Below are 20231 nucleotides of genomic sequence, written 5' to 3'. Positions count from 1 at the left end.
CTCTTGCTAAATGAGGTAGTTACAAAGGACAATAGGGCTATCTAGGTGTGGGCAGCTTCTTTTCACATTTCAATTAGGTAGGGAAAAGTTGCCAGGCAACTTTCCTTCAGGGCAGCTCTCCCTGCTCAGATTGTCTGGGGTGTGGGGGGGTGTTACTCTAGCCAGGAGAGGGTCAGTTGTGGGGTGGTTGTTTTTGTTTTTGGTTTTTTTTTTTTTTTTTTTTTTTTTTTTTTTTTTTTTTTTTTTTTTTTTTTCTTCTTGTTTTTTTTTTCTTTCGTTCCTAACAGAAGGAGAAGGAAATCCCCCCAGTTCATCCCCGGCATGACGGCATCAGCAATGGGGTTGTCCTGCAGCTGGGGGCCAGGCTGGGCTGGGAGATGGAGCAACAGAGAGGGGGAATAGGGCACTGACTTCCTCCTCACCTGCCTGCGGCTCCCGGGACATCTTCCTCTTCCTCCTGGCCTCCTCCTCCTCCTCTTGCGGACCAAGGGAAATCCTGCTTTTGGAAGAAAACAAGGGCTGAGCGCGCTGGGTTTGATGGTGCCGCTGCCCAAGCGCAGCTGCAGAAGTCAGCGCCCCTTTCAGCCTCGGGGGGCCCGGACTCCGCTCATCTCCGGGCTCTGCCCGCCGCTACCGGGCGATCGCCACGTGGGACCCGCCAAGATCCCTCCAGGGCCATCTCTGGTTCGGCTTTGGGGTCCTGCAAGATCCAAACAATCCCTGCCCCGCACAAAAAACTCCTGGAGACCCCTGCGATGGATTTGGGGTGAGCTCCCCCTCCCCACTCACCTGCGGGTTCCTGGAGGGGCGATTCTGCCGGAGCGGGGGGAGCGGCGGCCTGAGCGGGCTGGCGGGGGAACCGCGTGCTGCTGCTTGTGCTGCTCCTCCTCTTCTTCTTCCTCCCGCTGCTCCTCTTTCTTTTCCTCTGTCCCTCCTTTTCCCGCGCCTCCTGTTCCTGCCGTTCCTGCCTTTCCTCTTCCTCCCGCTCTTACTCTGCTCCCAGCACGCTCCGGGTGGTGCCGACACCCAGAAGCAGCCGCGCTCTGCCCTGGGGTGTTCCAAAGTGGCCCCGCCCCACGCGGCACCGAGAGCGACCTTGAGACCAGCAGGAAGGAATTGGGAGCACTTTCCGTCCCAGATTCTCTTTTACTGGGAACACTGGGAGGGAACTGGGAGCAAACAGCGCCCGACCGAGGTCACAGCCGGCGCTGGGCGGGGCCGAGATAAAGGGCGTGGTTATGCAAATCGAGGAGAGATCGCGAGCTGTGATTGGTGGGCGGGGCAGCGCGGGTTTTCCGGTGACGTCAGTAGCGAGGGAGGAGCCGGAGCGATGGCGGCGGCAACAGGTGAGAGTGGACAGGGAGCGGGAATGAGGACGGGTACTGCCAACATGGTAAAGAGTCAGGAGTTGGTCTGGAAATACGAGACAAGGACTTGGAATGATCTTGGGATTTGGGACAGGGACTAAGAATGGGAAAGGGAATGGAAGTGGGGACCAGGAACAGTACCAGGAATAGGATCGGGATTGGCAATGTGGAGACAGGGAATATGGAAACAACGACCGCAGAGAGAATATGGGATGGGGATCAGAGTTCCAAAGTGCTCCATTAAACACATCTGAGCTGCGAGCTCTGCAGCTGGGCCTCCCCTGGGCTGCTGCGGCCCAGGGCCCAAAGGCTGGAGCTGCAGCCTTGCTCCTGTGGCAAGAACAGGAGGCTCCTGCAGGCCCGTGTCCCCTGCATGGCCCCAGCAGCAGGGAGAGCTCTGAGGCACAGCGGGTGCTGGCAGGAGGGGCTGCTGTGGCCAGCTGGGGTCTGTGAGAAATGCCCAAAGCCTTGTGCTGTGTGCAGCTGGGCAAGGGCAGCAGCAGGGCTGAAGGGTTCGTGTGCCACAGGCAGGCCGAGCTGGGGAGCCCTGAGGGCCCCATGGGAGAGGCGGGAATGGGGAATAGGGACAGGAATGGGACTGGGAGTGGGGACATGGACCGGGAGTGGGGAGAGAGACTGGGAATGGGGACAGGGGATGTGGGCGGGGATCAGGAATTGGGACAGGAACCAGGAATGGTACTGGAAATATGAAAGAGGCCCTGGGGATCGTGCTGGGAATGGGGACAGAGAGGAAGAATTGGATCTGGGATACAGAAACTGGGACAGGAAATACAGGAGTGAGACTGGGAATGTGACCAGGAATGGAGAGTGGAACCGGGAATAGGAGAGAGAATTGGGACAAGGCCTGGGAATGGTGACTGGGACTGGGACTTGGGACCGGGACAAGGAATTTGAATGGGGACAGAGATCTGGAATGGGAGCAGGAGTGGGGACAGGGAAAGGGAATGGGACTGAAAATATGAGACAGCGACTGGGCATAATACTGGGAATAAAGACAGGGACCAAGAATGGTACCAGGAATACCAGACTTGGTCTGGGAATGAGACCTGGAGTCGAGAATGGGACTGGGAATTGGGCTGGGGACCAATGGGGACAGGGACTGGGAATAAGTACAGGGATTGGGAATGGAATGGGGAATCTAAACAGGGAGTGAGAATGGGGATAGGGAACAGGAATGGGACCAGGAATGGGGATAGGGACCCGGAATGGGACCGGGAAAGGGGACAGGACTGGGAAGGGGATAGGAACGAGGAATGGGGACAGGGATGCGTAATGGGAACTGGGACTGGGAATAGGGACAGGGATTGGTAATGGGGACAGGGATCAGGAATGGGGACAGGACTCAGGAATGAGGACAGGGATCAGGAATGGAACCGTGAACACAGAACGGGGTTTGGGAAATGGGACTGGGAATAGGGACAGTGTCTGGCAATGGGACTGGCAGTAGGAGACAGAACTGGGAATGGGACTGGGAATATGGGACAAGGACTGGGGATAATACTGGGAATGGGGACAGGGAGCAAGAATTGGATCTGGCATACCAGACTGGGACTGGTACAGGGAATATGGGACTGAGACCAGGAATGGGACCTGGAGTGGAGAGAGAGACCAGGAATGGGATTAGGAATCGGGACAGGGCCTAGGGATGGGCACTGGGACCGGGACTGGAGACAGGAACAAAGAATGGGGACAGGGACAGGGACCAGGAATGAGGACAGGGATTAGGAATGGGGACAGGGACCAGGAATGGGGAGAGGGAATGGAGATGGGGATTGGGAATGGGACCTGGAATAGGGACAGGGACCAGTGTCCTTGTTTTGTGCAAATTTGTGAGGAAACCTCTGAATGGGTCCCTCTGGAAAGAAAACCCAAGCAGCCCCTCCCCCAACTGGTCCAGGAAAAAAATTCTTTTGAGAAAAGGAGAAAAAACTGTTTATTCAACAAGCAAAGTGCCCACAAGCACAAAAACAATGAACAATATCAGACAACAGAACCTCTTGCTGTTGTTAAGAGAGATTCCAAAATTGAGGAAGTCTTTGCCATGGGTGGCAGCTCAGGTTGTCCAGTCTCTTATCAGTCCCTCTGGGGCTGGAAAATGCCATCCTGGGCCCCAGTGGGTCACAGGTGTGAGCTCTGGGTGTTTTTCTGTGTTTTCAGTCCAGAACAGGTTGAAAGAGTTGCAAGAAAAAGAAAACAGTCCAGGGAAATTTTGTGGCTCAGCTAGCTAAAAGCCAATTAAAAACAAAGGAGAGCTCTCTCTGTCTCTCGCTGTCCATCCACAGACAACACAGTCCAGGAGCAGAATGCGGAGGAGTGAGTGAAGTTTCTGCAAACAAACCCTGCGCTGCTTCTTCCACCCCCTTCACTCTTGGAACCGGTCTTAAAGGTGTAGAGCTTAATATCCAGCAAAAGCAGAACAGGCAATTGGGGATACAAGCATCACAAAGTCCCCCCAGGACACAGTGGCAGTGACAGGGCAATGGCAATGGCACTGATGGTGACAATGACAGTGACAATAACAATGACAGTGACAATGACAGTGCTACTCTGTGTCCCCAGGTCGGGTTTCAGAACTGTGCCTAATTCGGGCAGTGCGGATCCATCTGGACACCCATGCAGCCATGTGGAAGTGCCACCACCCCTCACTGCCTGAAGAGGTGACAATGGGTGACAACAGGTGATAGTAGGCTGTGGGGGTGTCCCCTGGGCGTGCCACCACCACTCCCTGCCTGGCAGAGGTGATAATGTATGGACAGGGATGACAATGGGTGACAGGGGAACAAGGGGACAGGATGCTAGGGAGACAGGGTGCCAGGCTGCCAGAGTGACATGGTGACAATGGGAAGGGTGACACGGTGACAGGTGCCCCGCCACACTCATGCCCCAGGTGCAGGCAAAACCAGAGGCCATTCCATCACACCCATCCACGCTTCCCTTCCTGCCCCCACTCCCCTCACCATTTGGGGACATCACTGACCCCCTCTTTGTCACACTGTGGTGCCCCTCAGCGAGCGAGAGGCTTGGTGGCACCACAGGACCCCCTCTGTGTGCCATCCCCAAGGTGGCACCTGTGCTTTTTGTCACTGCCACCCGCCAATTTGTGGGGGTTAGCCCACATCCTACAGGAGAGGGCGAGTGACAATAATTTTGGGACACCCCCGCCACTTCCAACCCCTGCATGCCCCTGAAGATGCCACGCCACCCTGCAACCTCTGCACTGCCCTGGCTCCAGCATCTCCCAAGGAGACCTGAGGGAGTTTGGGGACTCTTCCCGAGTCCCGCCCCTGGTCCCCCGTGGTACCTTCGCTGCTGTGCCCACTCTCACCCCAGTTCCTGTTATGGCTTCCCAATGTGACCAGGCAGCACTTTTAGTCACACTCTCACCTCTTCTTCCATCACCACCACCACATCCTCCTCCTCCTGCTCCTCCTCTGGTGAGGCTGCTTTTCCCACTGGGGACACACCGATGACACCAGGGGGACATCACAGGTCACTTATTAAAGGGACTGCAGGATCACGGTGGCTCCTGGAGTCCCTCTGAAATGGCAGCTGGGGGAGCCAGGACGTTGCAGGTGCCCATTTGGGGGAAAGGTGCTCATTTGTGGGAAGGTTGGGGTCTCCAGGATGGCTCCTGAAGTCCCCTTCCATCATCACAAATTCACCCCCCCAGCCTGTGCCTCAGTTTTCCCCTTGCTCTGCAGGGACCATCCTGATTCAATGTTCTGGAATGGAGTTTATTTTGGGGGGGTTTGGGGTTGTTACTGCTGGGATGGGCTGGTGGGCTAGTGGGTTGGGCCAGGGTGGTGCCAGGCTTGTGCCAGGCTTGTGGTCATCTGGGCTGGGGGCTGGCCAGGCTGGGGGGCTGCAGGGCCAGAGGCCATCCAGATCAGTCATTGGGATCCATTGTCTGGCATCCATCTGGAGTAGTGTCCATCAGATGGGATCCATGGCTCTGGTGTCCATCTGTCCCCCATCTCCTGACCCCGTCCATCCCAGGCTCTCCAGTTGAGACCGCTCCTCACTTTGGGATGGACAAGACCCACGGTCAGTCCCAACATGACCCCAGACCCCCTCCCACCAACCCCACCAGGTCACCCACCCTGAGCCCCAGTGCCACTGGTGTTCTCTGGAAGCCAGGAGAGCTCTGCTGGAAGAGGAGATCCACAGTTCCAGGCCAGGGACTTGAGGGCATCCAGGACGTTGAGAACAGAGTCCATGTGGTGTGGGGGGACAGCTGGGGACACAGCTGGGGACATGCCTGGGGGGACGGGGCAGGGAGGATGAGGGGTCTTAAGGCGTGAGGACGGGACTGGAGGACAAGCAATGCAGCCAAAAATGTGCCAAATGTAAGAGAAGGTCACTCAAAACTGGAGAAAAGATGGAAAAGAAGGAAATGACTCAAAATAGAGAGGAAAAGGCACAAAATAGGGAGAAGAGGCCTAAAAGAGGGGGAAAGGATCCAAAATGGGGGAGGAAGGAGCAAAAATCAGAGGACAAAGTTGTCATGGGATGTCATTGTGTGTCCCAGGGTGTTGTGGCATTTCCATACCTGTGCCGGGACGGGCGCAGACGCTCGGCACCAGAAGCAGCCACAGGAACATCCTGAGGGACACGGTGACAACCTGCAGGACACAGGGAAACCCTGCAGGACACAGGCCCAGAACCTCGGGGACTTTGGCCCCACCGAGGGTGGTTTAAAGGGACATAGGACGAGGGACGGGGACACACAGAAAGGGACAGAGACACATGGGGGAGATGCGGACAGGAAAGCACAGGGCAGAACAGGGACAGGCAGAGGCGACAGGGAGACGTGGGGAGGGGCCAGGGACATACGGAGGGGAGGGGACATGATGCCACCAGGACACACATCAGGGGACAATTTCACCACAGCTGTGAGGATGCTTCCACCAGGACACCTCTGATCATACCCAGTGTGAGGCCGTGTGACCCACCGGGTGACACTGACCCTTGTCCTGTTCCCAGTAGTGGTTGGGTGCCCTCAGCGCATTGGCCCTGGGACACCCTGGTGGCTGTCACTCACTTCTGGGCCACTTGTTCCCAGCTGAACACATTCCCCGTCCCACCCTGGTGAGGGGTGACATTTAGGTGGGACACCACTGTGGTGACAGAGGGGATGTGGTGGCAGGAACTGCATCGGGTAGTGCTTCGCTATGGCTGAGATGAAGGTGCTGGTAGCACTGTGGTGCCTTGATGCTCTCCCAGGTCATGTCCCTATGAATGTCCCTGATGTCCCCACTCATGTCATTGTCCCCAGCATGTCCCCATCCATACCTTCAACATCTTTATTTTTAACCCAGTTTCAGGGCTTTCAAATGATGAACAGGAACAATTTGTTTCAAGGCCAAAGCAAAAGGATTTAAATGTCCCTGATGTCAAAGCATCCACGTGCTTGGGTGGGTGGGAAGAACCTGTTGTGGACGGGTTTCCACCCCACGGTCTCCACAATCATGGGTTTTGCCCCAGTCTGTCCCTGTTTTCTGTGGAAGATGCCCATGGGCCAGAGAGAATTGAAATAATGGAGTAATGCTGCAGAAGACATCCAAGGATATGCAGCACTGCTTCACGGCACCAGGAGATACAAAAAGTGAGATTTTTCTGGGGTCAGAAGTCAAAGAATCCACTCTCTATATTGCATTCCTGATGTTGTATATGGATTACTGTGTGTTTACACCGGTGTCCACAAGAAGCCAGGAGGATGTGGAACCCCCAGTCAGGTGTCTTCCCGACACAGATCACCAGGACTCTGCCCTCCAAGCAGCACTGGGAATCATCCAGTGCAGATCCTCCCATAGGGGATGGAGCTGGAGCAGCGCAGGAAGCTCTTGCCGCACTTGCGGCGCTCGGAGGGCTTCCCTCAGTGTTGGCTCCGTTGGTGTTGGGTCAAGTGAGAGCTACTGAAAAACCTTTTCCCACACTGGGGACACTCTTAGGGCCTCTCCCCGGTGTGGATGCGCCGGTGCCTGACGAGGTTGGAGTTGAACCTGAAGCCCTTCCCGCAGTCGGGGCAGCGGAAGGGCCTCTCATCCGTGTGAATCCGCTGGTGCAGGAGGAGATTGGAGCTGGTCAGAAACCTCTTCTTGCATTGGTCACACTCGTATGGCCTCTCCCCAGTGTGGCTCCTCTGGTGGATAATTAGGTGGGGGCTCTGGTTGAAGCTCTTCCCACACTCCTCACACTTGTAGGGCCGTTCCCCTGTGTGAATCCTCTGGTGGGCGTTTAGGGCAGAGCTATCGCTGAAGCTCTTCCCACAGTCGGGACACTCATAGGGCCTCTCCCCAGTGTGGATGCGCCGGTGGGTGACGAGGTGGCAGTTCTGCTTGAAGCCCATCCCGCAGTCAGGGCAGCGGAAGGGCCTCTCATCCGTGTGAGTCCGCTGGTGCCTGAGGAGATTGGAGGTGCTCTGAAACCTCTTCCTGCATTGGTCACACTCATAGGGCCTCTCCCTGGTGTGGCTTCTCTGGTGGTAGGTCAGGTGGGAGCTCTGGCTGAAGCTCTTCCCACACTCCCCACACTTGTAGGGCCGTTCCCCTGTGTGACTCCTCTGGTGGATAATTAGTTGGGGGCTGTGTCTGAAGCTCTTCCCACACTGGGGACACTCGTAGGGCCTCTCCCCGGTGTGGATGCGACGGTGGCTGCTGAGGGCAGAGCTATTCCTAAAGGCCATCCCACAGTCATGGCAGTGGAAGGGCTTCTCATCTCTGTGAATCCGTTGGTGCACGAGGAGATTGGAGCTGCTCTGAAACCTCTTCTTGCACTGGTCACACTCGTAGGGCTTCTCCTTGGTGTGGATCCTCTGGTGGACACTTAGGCCGGAGCTAAAAGTGAAGCTCTTCCCACATTCCCCACACTCATAGGGCCGTTCCCCCGTGTGGATCCTCTGGTGTTTGGTCAGGTAGGATCTTTGTCTGAAGCTCTTCTCACATTTCGAGCACTTGTGGAGCTTCTCCCCATTTTTATGCTGCTCAGGAACCTCCAGCTCCGAGCTGCGGCCGCCTCCCCGGCCAGGGGTGGATCTTTCCTGCTTGGATCCCCGTGATCTGTGTTTGCAGCCCATCCTTGTGCGGGATCTCCGAGGCTTTTCCTCCATGTTGGATTCCTGCACTCTGGAGTTCCTGAAAACGGACTCTTCCATGAGGTTCTGCTGTGGGGATTTGTCCTTCCTGGGCTCCGTGCTCAGCTCCTTTTCTAGGGAGGAAGGACAAGGAGAAGATGGCATTTGCCTCCATGACATGGGGAAGAGCAAGGAGATCCCCCAGTTCATCCCCGGCAGGACAGCGTTGGCAGCGGGGTTGTCCTGCAGCCGGGGGCCAGGCTGGGCTGGGAGATGGAGCAGGAGAGAGGGGCAAAGGGGCACTGACTTCCTCCTCACCTGCCTGCGGCTCCCGGGACATCTTCCTCTTCCTCGCCGTGCCCTCCTCCTCCATCGAGCCAAGGTCTGGGAATATGAAATCCTGGTTTCGGGGGGAAAACAAGGGCTGAGCACGTTGGTTTAGCTGGTGCTGCTGCCCAAGTGCAGCTGCAGAAATCAGTGCCCTTTTCAGCCTCGATGGGCTCTGGCCCCGGTCATGTCCAGGCTACCCCACTGCTCTATTCTAGCGATACCTCAGGCGGTTCCCCAGGCTCTGGTATCGCCCCTTTGCGTTCCCCCTGCTCCGGGGCTGCCGCGTTCCGCCCCGGCTCTCCTCAAACCCGATATCGCCCCTCTGCCCGCCGGTACCGGGCGATTGCCAGGTGGGAACCCCCGAAATCCCTCCAGGGCCATTTCCGCCTCGACTTTGGGGTCCTGCAAAATTCAAAAATCTGCGGACCCCTAAAAGAGCCTCCCGCAGAACCCCCCCTCCCCCCCGATGGATTTCGGGCGACCTGTCCCTCCCCGCTGACCTGCGGGTTCCGGGGCGGCGATGCTGCGGGAGCCGGGGGAGCGGCGGCCTGAGGGGGCAGCCGAGGGAACCGCGTGCTCTTGCTGCTGCTGCTGATGCTCCTCCCGCTCCTCCTGTTCCTCATCCGCCTCCTTTGTCGACCCTGTTCATGCTCCTCCTCTTCCTCCCGCTCCTCCCTTTCCTTCTCCTCCTCCTCCCGCTCCTCCTTCTCCCCAAGCCTTGATCGGGAGGTGCCGACATACAATAGCAGCCGCGCTCTGCCCTGGCGAGAATTCCAAAGCGACTGCGCCACGCGCGGCGCTGAGAGCGATACTCAGAGCACGGGAGCGATCCTGAGAGAAGCGAGAAGGAGTCGGGAGCGCTTTTCCTCCCAGTCTGGCTCTTACTGGGAGCACTGGGAGGGAACTGGGAGCAAACAGCGCCCGGAGGCGGCTGCAGCCGGCGCTCGGCGGGGCCAAGGCAGAGGGCGTGGTTATGCAAATCGAGGAGCCACCGCGCGCTGTGATTGGTGGGCGGGAGAGGCGCGGGGTTTCTTCGGGCCGGTGAGGGCCCGGGCAGGGCCGGAGCGATGGCGGCGGCGTCCGGTGCGAGCGGACGGGGAGCGGGAATGGGGACAGGAATGGTGGCAGGGACTGGCAATGGGGACCGGGAATCGGGACAGAGGGCGGTAGTACGGGACCGAGAGCAAGAATGGGACCGGAAATACGGGACTGGAGCCGGGAATGTGGCCAACGACCGCCAATGCGACCGGGAATTGGGGACGGGGACTGGGAATCGTGGCAGCAATGGGGACAGGGATCGGGAATGGGAGCGCGAATGGGCTCTGGCACCGGGAATGCGGGACACGATCGGGTATGGGGACCGGGACTGGGACTGGGACTGGGACAGAGAATGGGGACAGGACTAGGAATATGGACATGGACCGAGAACGGGACCAGGACCGGGAGAGGGATTCAAAATAGGAGAAAGGGACTTGGACGGGGAATGAGGACAGGAATTAGGAGTGGGACCAACAATCTTGAGCAGGGACAGAGAATACGTGAGTAGGAGCAGGAATGGGAGTGGGGATGGGGATAGCGACCGGGAATGGCACTGGGAACGGGAACACGGGAACAGGAGAGGGAAGATGGAAACAGCAACCACAGAGAGAATATGGGATGGGGATCAGTGTTCCAAAGTGCTCCAGTGAAACGCATTTGGGGCTGTGAGCTCTGCAGCTGGGCCTCCCCTGGGCTGCTGTGGCCCAGGGCCCAAAGGCTGGAGCTGCAGCCTTGCTCCTGTGGCAAGAACAGGAGGCTCCTGCAGGCCCGTGTCCCCTGCATGGCCCCAGCAGCAGGGAGGGCTGTGAGGCACAGCGGGTGCTGGCAGGAGGGGCTGCTGTGGCCAGCTGGGGCCTGTGAGAAATGCCCAAAGCCTTGTGCTGTGTGCAGCTGGGCAAGGGCAGCAGCAGGGCTGAAGGGTTCATGTGCCACAGGCAGGCCGAGCTGGGGAGCCCTGAGGGCCCCATGGGAGAGGTGGGAATGGGGACAGGGAATGGGAATGGGAACAGGGAATGGGGACAGGATTGAGGAATTGGGACAGGGACTGGCAATTGTACTGGTAATACGAGAAAGGCACTGGGGATAATGCTGGGAATGGGGACAGAGGAAGAAGTGGATCTGGTATATCAGACAGGAACTGGCACAGGGAATACCGAACTGAGACCGGGAATGTGACTGGGAATGGAGAGAGGAACTGGGAATGGGACAGGGAATTGGGACTAGGCCTGGCAATGGGGACTGGAATCGATACTGGGGACTGGGAATGGAGACAGGGAAAGGGAATGGGAATGGAAATACGAGACAGCGACTGGGGATAGTACTGGGAATAAAGACAGGGACCAGGAATGGTACCAGGAATACGGGACTTGGACTGGGAATGCGACCAGGAGTGGAGAGGGGGCCAGGAATTTGGCTGGGGACCAATGGGGACCAGTGTGGCCGGGGACTGGGAATAAGTACAGGCATTGGGAATGGGATGGGGACTCTAAACATGGACTGGGAATGGGGATAGGGAAAAGGAATGGGACCAAGAATGGGGATTGGGACCGGGAATGGGGACAGGAACGGGGAGTGGAAACAGGGACTTGGAATGGGACCGGGATTGATAATGGGAACGGGGACTTGGAATGGGAACAGGGATCGGGAATGAAACCCGGAATGGGGACAGGGTTCAAGAATGGGACTGGCAATAGGGGATAGAACCAGGAAAGGAGACGGGGTTATGGAGCTGGAACAGGAATAGGGACAGGAATCGAGAATCGGGATGGGTATCGGGAATGGAACTGTGAATAGAGACAGGGTTTTTGAATGGGACTGGGAATAGGGAGAGTAGCCGGCAATGGGACTGGCAGTAGGGAAAAGAACTGGAAATTGGACTGGGAATACGGGACAAGGACTGGGGATAATACTGGGAGTGGGGACAGGGAACAAGAATTGGATCTGGGATACCAGACTGGGACTGGGACAGGGAATGTGGGACTGAGACCAGGAATGGGACCTGGAATGCAGAGAGAGACCAGGAATGGGACAGGGAATCGGGACAGGGCGTGGAGATGGGCACGGAGACCAGGAGTGGAGACCGGGACAAAGAATGGGGACAGGGACTGGGATTGAGGACAGGGATTAGGAGTGGGGACAGGGACCAGGAATGGGGAGAGGGAATGGAGAAGGGGATTGGGAATGGGACCTGGAATGGGGACAGGGACCAGTGTCCTGGTTTAGTGCAAATTTGTGAGGAAACCTCTGAATGGGTCCCTCTGGAAAGCAAACCCAAGCAGCCCCTCCCCCAACTGGTCCAGGAAAAAAATTCTTTTGAGAAAAGGAGAAAAAACTGTTTATTCAACAAGCTAAGTGCCTACAAGCACAAGAACAATGAACAATATCAGACAACAGAACCTCTTGCTGTTGTTAAGAGAGATTCCAAAATTGAGGAAGTCTTTGCCATGGGTGGCAGCTCAGGTTGTCCAGTCTCTTATCAGTCCCTCTGGTGCTGGAAAATGCCGTCCTGGGCCCCAGTGGGTCACAGGCATGAGCTCTGGGTGTTTTTCTGGGTTTTCAGTCCAGAACAGGTTGAAAGAGTTGCAAGAAAAAGAAAACAGTCCAGGGAAATTCTGTGGCTCAGCTAGCTAAAAGCCAATTAAAAGCAAAGGAGAGCTCTCTCTGTCTCTCTGTCCATCCACAGACAACACAGTCTGGGAGCAGAATGCGGAGGAGTGAGTGCAGTTTCTGCAAACAAACCCTGCGCTTCTTCTTCCACCCCCTTCACTCTTGGAACCAGTCTTAATGGTGTAGAGCTTAATATCCAGCAAAAACAGAACAGACAATTGGGGATACAAGCATCACAAAGTCACCCCAGGACACGGTGACAGTGACAAGACAATGACAGTGGCAGTGATGGTGATAGTGACAATAACAATGGCAGTGACAATCACAGTGACAGTACCACCTTGTGTCCCCAGGTCATGTTTGACAACTGCACCAACAGCAGGCGAGTGTGGATCAGCCTGGACACCCATGTAGCCATCTGGAAGTGCTGCCACTCCTCGCTGCCCAGCAGAGGGGACAGTGGCTGACAATGAGTAACAGTGGGCTGTGGGGATGTCACCTGGGAGTGCCACCACCCTTCGCTGCCCAGTAGAGGTGAAATTGGATGATAACAGATGACAATGTGAGATGGGGAAGGGTAGAGGATGTCAGGGGGGCACGATGCCAGGGGGACAGGCTGCCAGGGAGACAGAGTGACACAGTGAGAGAGGTACAGTGTGAAACGTTGACAGGGGGATAGGGTGACACGGTGACAGATGTCTCACCACCCTCGTGCCCCGGATGCAGGTGAGACCGAAAGTGTTTCTGATGTGCCCCAACCACACTTCCCCTCCCATCCCCCCTGCTCCCCTAACTGCTTGGGGACATCCCTGAAACCCCCTTTGTCACCCTGGGGTGCCCCTCAGTTGGAGGCACAGTGGCACTACAGGACCCCCTCTCTGTGCTCTCCCTGAGGTGGCACCTGTGCTTTTTGTCACCACCACCCACCAATTTGTCACCTGCGCCCCAGAGCAGGGGTTGGCCCATATCCTACAGGACAGGGGAGATGACAACATTTTTGGGGTCACACCTGGCCACTTCCATCCCTCTGCATTCCCCTGAGGATGCTGCATGACCCTGCACCCTCTGCACTGCCCTGGCTCCAGCATCCCCCAAGGAGACCTTGGGGACTCTCCCCGTGTGCTGGCCCTGGTCCCCCATGGTACCTCTGCTGCTGTGCCTGCACTCAGCCCCAGTCCCTGTTGTGGCTTCCCGATGTGACCAGGCAGTAGTTTTTAGTCACACTCTCACCTCTTCTTCCATCACCACTGTCTTGGTTTGAAAGACAGATATCTGCTAGGAAGGGGGCAGGACCTCCCTAGAGACAGAGAATTCGAATACCCTCCTTCCAAATTATTCTAATTTAAAAAATTAAAGGAGCTTTCAGACAGGGGTATGGGGATAGGAATAACAGTTCTTTACTAGTATATATGACAAAACAACAAACAAACAACAACTACAGCATTAATAATAAACAGAACCAAGAACGTTGAGGGCTTTTTTTCACAAAACAAAAAAAAACCTGGGGCAGTTTGATCTCGGTGCCCCTGCAGGATTCCGAGAGGCTGAGCTGGAAGGGAGGAAAGTCCCGGGCCGGTGGGTGAGATGAGGAGTTCTGTGCTGGCAGCTGGAGCAGCAGGGGTGTCCCGGCAGGGCTGGGCAGTGCAGGGCTACAGAGTAGCAGGGGAACCTCAAAGCTCTGAATAAGCAGCGGCAGTGGGGGTAGGGCTGGAGAAAGCGAGCTCAGGATTCCTATGTACACGAGCAGATGACTGTAGATTTCCCAGGACAAGGCAGAGGCAGAGTGATGGCCCCGAACTCTTCCTGTAGCAGGGGGCAGCCTGACCGTCCTCCTCGATGCTGAGAGCAAGAGTGAGTTCCCCTCCCTCAGCTCTGTCTTTTTGCCTTTCCCAAAGCTCCTCATCTCTCCCCTCTGAGGGACACTCCCAGGGACTTAAGAGGTGTAGCCTTGTGTTGCCATGTCCTTCAAGTACTCCCTTTTGTTCTGATTAAGTAGTCATTAAGGCTTCTTGGAAACTTATGGGAAAAAAATTCTGTAAGTGAAGAGAGAAAGAAAAAAACCCAAATCTAACCCCCAACATTATCCACCCCACATTTTTTCCCATACCAATCTATTACATTGAATTTAAACCTTTAAAAATATATACACACATGCACTACCTAAATTATATACATCTATACATACAGATATGAGTACAGACACTTGATGTGGGTAGTTCACCCTAAAGCAAGGTCTCCTTGATGTATGCATCGGGTCTCTCCATCCTTTTGCATCACCCACCAGGTGCATCCTGGTCCCTGAGTGAAGACAACCCCACGGATGGGATTGTCTTTGCTGGAGGCAGAATTAATCCAAACGGTTTTTCCCAGCATACCTCTCATGTGTGCTACTGGAACCTTATCTCCACCTGTTGTTCTCAGGGGCTCAGATTGGGTAGGGCCTGCTTGGTTGGTGGAACCTTGAGTGTTCACTAACCATGTGGCCTTTGCTAAATTAATCTCCCAGTTCTTGAAAGTCCCCCCACCCAGTGCCTTCAAGGTGTTTTTAAGCAGGCCATTGCACCGTTCAACTTTCCAGGCTGCTGGTGCGTGATAAGGAATATGGTACACCCACTCAATGCCATGTTGCCTAGCCCAGGCTGCTATAAGGCTGTTCTTAAAATGGGTTCCATTGTCTGACTCGATTCTCTCAGGGGTGCCAGGTCTCCACAGGACTTGCCTTTCCAGGCCCAGGATGGTGTTCCGGGCAGTAGCATGAGGCACAGAGTAGGTTTCCAACCATCCTGTGGTGGCTTCCACCATGGTCAGCACGTAGTGCTTGCCTTGGCGGGTTTGGGGAAGGGTGATGTAGTCAATTTGCCAGACTTCCCCATACCTGTATTTGGACCACCGCCCACCATACCATAGGGGCTTCACTCGCTTGGCCTGCTTGATTGCAGCACACATCTCACAGTCATGGATAACCTGAGAAATGCTGTCCATGGTTAGATCCACCCCTCGGTCTCGTGCCCACTTATAGGTGGCATCTCTGCCCTGATCACCTGAGGTGTCGTGGGCCCATCGAGCTAGGAACAACTCTCCCTTGTTTTGCCAATCTAGGTCTATCTTTGACACTTCTATCTTGGCAGCTTGATCTCCTTGCTCGTTGTTCCGGTGCTCTTCATTAGCCCGACTCTTGGGGACATGGGCATCTACGTGGCGGACTTTTACAGGTAGCTTGACTACCTGAGCAGCAATGTCTTTCCACTCATCAGCAGCCCAGACAGGTTTTCCCCCACACTGCCAGTTGGCCTTTTTCCACCTTTCCAGCCAACCCCACAGAGCATTGGCTACCATCCATGAATCAGTGTAGAGGTAGAGCTTTGGCCACTTCCCTCTCTCAGCAATGTCCAGGGCCAATTGAACAGCCTTGAGTTCTGCAAGTTGACTTGATCCACCTACTCCTTCAGTGGCTTGTGCAACCTGTCGTGTGGGGCTCCATACAGCTGCTTTCCACTTCCGGTTCATCCCTACGATGCGACAGGAACCGTCAGTGAAAAGAGCGTAGCGTGTTTCTTCTGCTGGCAGCTGATTATACGGTGGAGCTTCTTCGGCACGTGTCACTTGCTCTTGTTCCTCTTCATCAGTGAGACCCAAGTTTTCACCTTCTGGCCAGTTTGTGATTATCTCCAAAATCCCAGTGCGATTTGGGTTTCCGATACGGACGCACTGAGTGATGAGGGTAGTCCATTTGCTCCATGTGGCATCAGTGGCGTGGTGGGTAGAGGGAACCTTTCCTTTGAACATCCACCCCAACACTGGTAGTCGGGGTGCCAGGAGTTGGGCTTCTGTGCCAATCACTTCTGAGGCAGCCTGGACTCCTTCATAGGCAGCCAAGATTCCTTCTCTGTTGGGGTGTAGTTGGCTTCAGACCCTCTATAGCTCCGGCTCCAGAATCCCAGTGGTTGACCCCGAGTCTCACCAGGCACCTTCTGCCAAAGGCTCCAGGACAGACTGTGGCTCCCGGCTGCAGAGTAGAGCACGTTCTTCACCTCTGGTCCTGTCCTGACTGGGCCAAGCGCTACTGCATGAGCGATCTCCTGCTTGATCTAGGCAAAGGCTTGTTGCTGTTCAGGGGGCCAGTGGAAATCATTCTTCTTGCGGGTAACCAGGAAGAGAGGGCTCACAATCTGGCTGTACTCAGGAATGTGCATTCTCCAAAAGCCTATGGCGCCTAGGAAAGCTTGCGTTTCCTTCTTGCTGGTCGGTGGAGACATCGAAGTGATCTTATTGATGACCTCCGTGGGAATCTGACGCCGCCCATCTTCCCATTTTACTCCTAGGAACTGGATCTCCTTGGCAGGTCCCTTGACTTTGCTCTTTTTGATGGCAAAACCATCTTCCAGGAGAATCTCGATGATCTTCTCTCCTTTCTCGAATACTTCCCTTGCTGTGTTCCCCCACACAATGATGTCATCAATGTACTGTAGGTGTTCCGGAGCCTCACCCTTTTCCAGTGCAGCCTGGATCAGTCCATGGCAGATGGTGGGACTGTGCTTCCACCCCTGGGGCAATCGGTTCCAGGTGTACTGCACGCCCCTCCAGGTGAAAGCAAACTGAGGCCTACATTCTGCAGCCAGAGGAATGGAGAAAAACGCATTAGCGATGTCAATTGTGGCGTACCACTTTGCTGCCTTGGACTCCAGCTCGTACTGGAGTTCCAGCATGTCTGGCACAGCAGCGCTCAGCAGTGGAGTCACTTCATTCAAGCCACGATAGTCCACAGTCAGTCTCCATTCTCCATCAGACTTGCGCACAGGCCAAATGGGGCTGTTGAAGGGTGAATGGGTTTTGCTAACCACCCCTTGGCTCTCCAGCTCTCGGATCATCTTGTGAATGGGGATCACAGCATCTCGATTTGTCCGATACTGTTGGCAATGCACCGTCGAGGTGGCAACAGGTACTCGTTGCTCTTCTACCTTCAGGAGTCCTACTGCAGATGGGTTCTCTGATAATCCAGGCAAGGTGTTCAATTTCTTAATGCCTCTGCCTCCACAGCAGCTATTCCAAAAGCCCATCTGAACCCCTTAGGGTCTTTGTAATAGCCATTCCTGAGATAGTCTATGCCCAGAATACTCAGAGCCTCTGGGCCAGTCACAATCGGATGTTTCTGCCACTCCTTCCCAGTCAGGCTCACCTGGGCTTCCAACAGAGTCAATTCTTGTGATCCCCCCGTCACACCGGCAATGGAAATAGGTTCTGTTCCCACATGTTCCGATGGCATTAGGGTACACTGCGAACCAGTATCAACCAAAGCTTTATATTTCTGTGGCTTTGATGTGCCAGGCCATAGAACCCACACAGTCCAAAAGACTCGGTTTTCCCGTGCCTCTTCCTGGCTAGAGGCAGGGCCCCTCTAGCACTGGTTACTACTCTCTTCCTGTGCATACATAGTAGAGGTTCCTTCCAGGGGGTCTGACAGAGCATCCTCATTTCTGTAATACCTGACAGCCTGGTCATGAGAGGCTGAGGCTACCTTCATTCTAGTGGAACCTCCTCGGTTAGTGTTTCTCTCTTTGAGCTCATGCACCCGTGCTGCTAGAACAAAAGTAGGTTTCCCATCCCACCTTCCCATGTCTTCCCCATGGTCACGCAGGAAGGACCACAGGTCAGCTTGTGGGGTGTACCCTCTCTCTCTAGCTGAGGGACGTTGGGTTCTGACTCTGGGGCCTGTGACTCGCACTGGTGCCACATAGGAACTGTTCCTCCTCATCTCCTCCCTTACCTCCCTTATCTCCTCTTGGAGTTCTTTAACCATGGCAGAGACCTGAGTCTGCATTGGGCCACTGATCATACTGTCAAAATTTCTATGCTTGCTGGCTACAGAACCTACAGTCACTCGGCTGGTATCAGCATTAATCATTGGTATGAATGTGGTGTATTCAGATGGCCCTTCAGTTGCTAGATTCCACAACATTTGCCCTGTGCACCTGACTTTGTCGGGGTCATTGTTATGCTGTCCATCCCTCCCAAAAACTACCTCCATTATTGCCACTTCTCTCAGCTGTTGGATCCCTTCTTCAACAGTCTTCCAGCGCATGCTGAGGTGGTGCTCCTGCATTCTGTCTCTGTGGACAAACCTCTCCCTTACACTCATTAAAAGCCGCTCCCAAAGGTGAAAGGGTCCTTGCTCTTTTACAAATACCTGATTCACACCTGAGTTTTGGGTCAAGGGTCCCATATTCCTTGCTTCACCAAGCACTGTGGGGCAGTGTCAGGCTCCATGGCAGCACCCTCAGTCTCTAGGGCAGTATCCTTATTCTCTGGGGTAGGTATCAGGGTGGTTATCCAGGCCAATCTCCCCTTATCTCGGAATATTAAATAGGATAGGCCCGTGAGCAATACTAGCCATTGTATGATATCATTAACATTCAGAGAAGATTTAAACCCTTCAAAAACTGGTGGAATAGACCCAAACAGCTGAGTAAAGGGTTGGGAAAAAATTTCCCCTGGTGTCATTTCCTCACAATAGGTACCATTGTTAAAGTAACCCCACAAACAAACACTTAGAGTGTGATAGCCATGTATCCATGTGCCTGCCTTCCAGAGGAAGTTAAAAATCCATGAATTCCTCACATTATTAACCCATAGTGCCAACTGGATAACAGCCACAGTAGCCTTAGTTATAGGGCCCATGTTTAAATAAGGGCCTGCAAATGGGAGAAACACAGCCACAACCACATGCCACCCAAACCAAGGTAAGCAAGACCACATGATGCTACTTAGGGAGGTTTCTATACCCAGTGCACAAGGTCACTTAAGAACTGTTATTCCTTTTCCTCTCAATGCCCTCAAGCCCCACAGTGGGTGCCAATAATCTGTCTTGGTTTGAAAGACAGATATCTGCTAGGAAGGGGCAGGACCTCCCTAGAGATGGAGAATTCAAATCCCCTCCCTCCAAATTATTCCAATTAAAAAAATTAAAGGAGCTTTCAGACAGAGGTATGGGGGTAGGAATAACAGTTCTTTACTAGTATATATGACAAAACGACAAACAAACAACAACTACAGCATCACTAATAAACAGAACCAAGAACCTTGAGGGCTTTCTTTTACAAAAGCCCAGAGCAGTTTGATCTCGGCGCCCCTGCAGGACTCCGAGAGGCCGAACTGGAAGGAAGGAAAGTCCCGGGCTGGTCGATGAGATGAGGAGCTCTGTGCTGGCAGCTGGAGCACCAGGGGTGTCCCAGCAGGGCTGGGCAGTGCAGGGCTACAGAGTAGCAGGGGAACCTCAAAGCTCCTGTTATAAATGCCAGGACAATTTATTACCAAATTCAATAATTTGGCTTATTAAAAATTCAAATCACAAAATTTGGAATCAAATTACAGAATTTTAAGCAATAAAAAAACCCCCCCACAAACAGCGACACTTCTTGACAGAGTTTCTCCCGGGAAAAATAAGCCAAGGGTGACCCAGAGACATGGACCCTGGCAGTCTGAGTCTCTAGCTGGGTTCATGCCTTCGCCCGCCTAGAGGCTTAACTTAAATACCCTTAATTTCCCTCTCGGCAGCACTTCTCCCATTGTTTCCACTAAGCACCGGCCATTAAGTTTGTTTATACTAAATCCTGAAAGAGTCCCCTGGTCCATTCAAATGCTAATGTCCAGAGTTAGTCCTTGCTTTGAGTAATTTAACCATCGTAGAAGTGTGTGATGATTCCTCTGCACATAGTACCCGATCAGTGTAAGTCCCTGCTTTGAGCCGTAGAAGTGTGTGATGACCCTTCTGCACGTAGCACTCGACCAGTGTAAGTCCT

At 54.5% G+C, this 20231-nt stretch overlaps 1 pseudogene; it reads right to left on the bottom strand.

The window, feature by feature from the left end:
• The window catches only part of LOC134563054 (uncharacterized), a 47902-nt pseudogene that overhangs the window by 15090 nt on the left and 12581 nt on the right, over window positions 1-20231 (bottom strand).

The sequence above is a fragment of the Prinia subflava genome, chromosome 33, assembly GCF_021018805.1.
Source record: "Prinia subflava isolate CZ2003 ecotype Zambia chromosome 33, Cam_Psub_1.2, whole genome shotgun sequence".
Taxonomy (NCBI): domain Eukaryota; kingdom Metazoa; phylum Chordata; class Aves; order Passeriformes; family Cisticolidae; genus Prinia; species Prinia subflava.
This window is presented reverse-complemented; position numbering and strand designations above follow the sequence as displayed.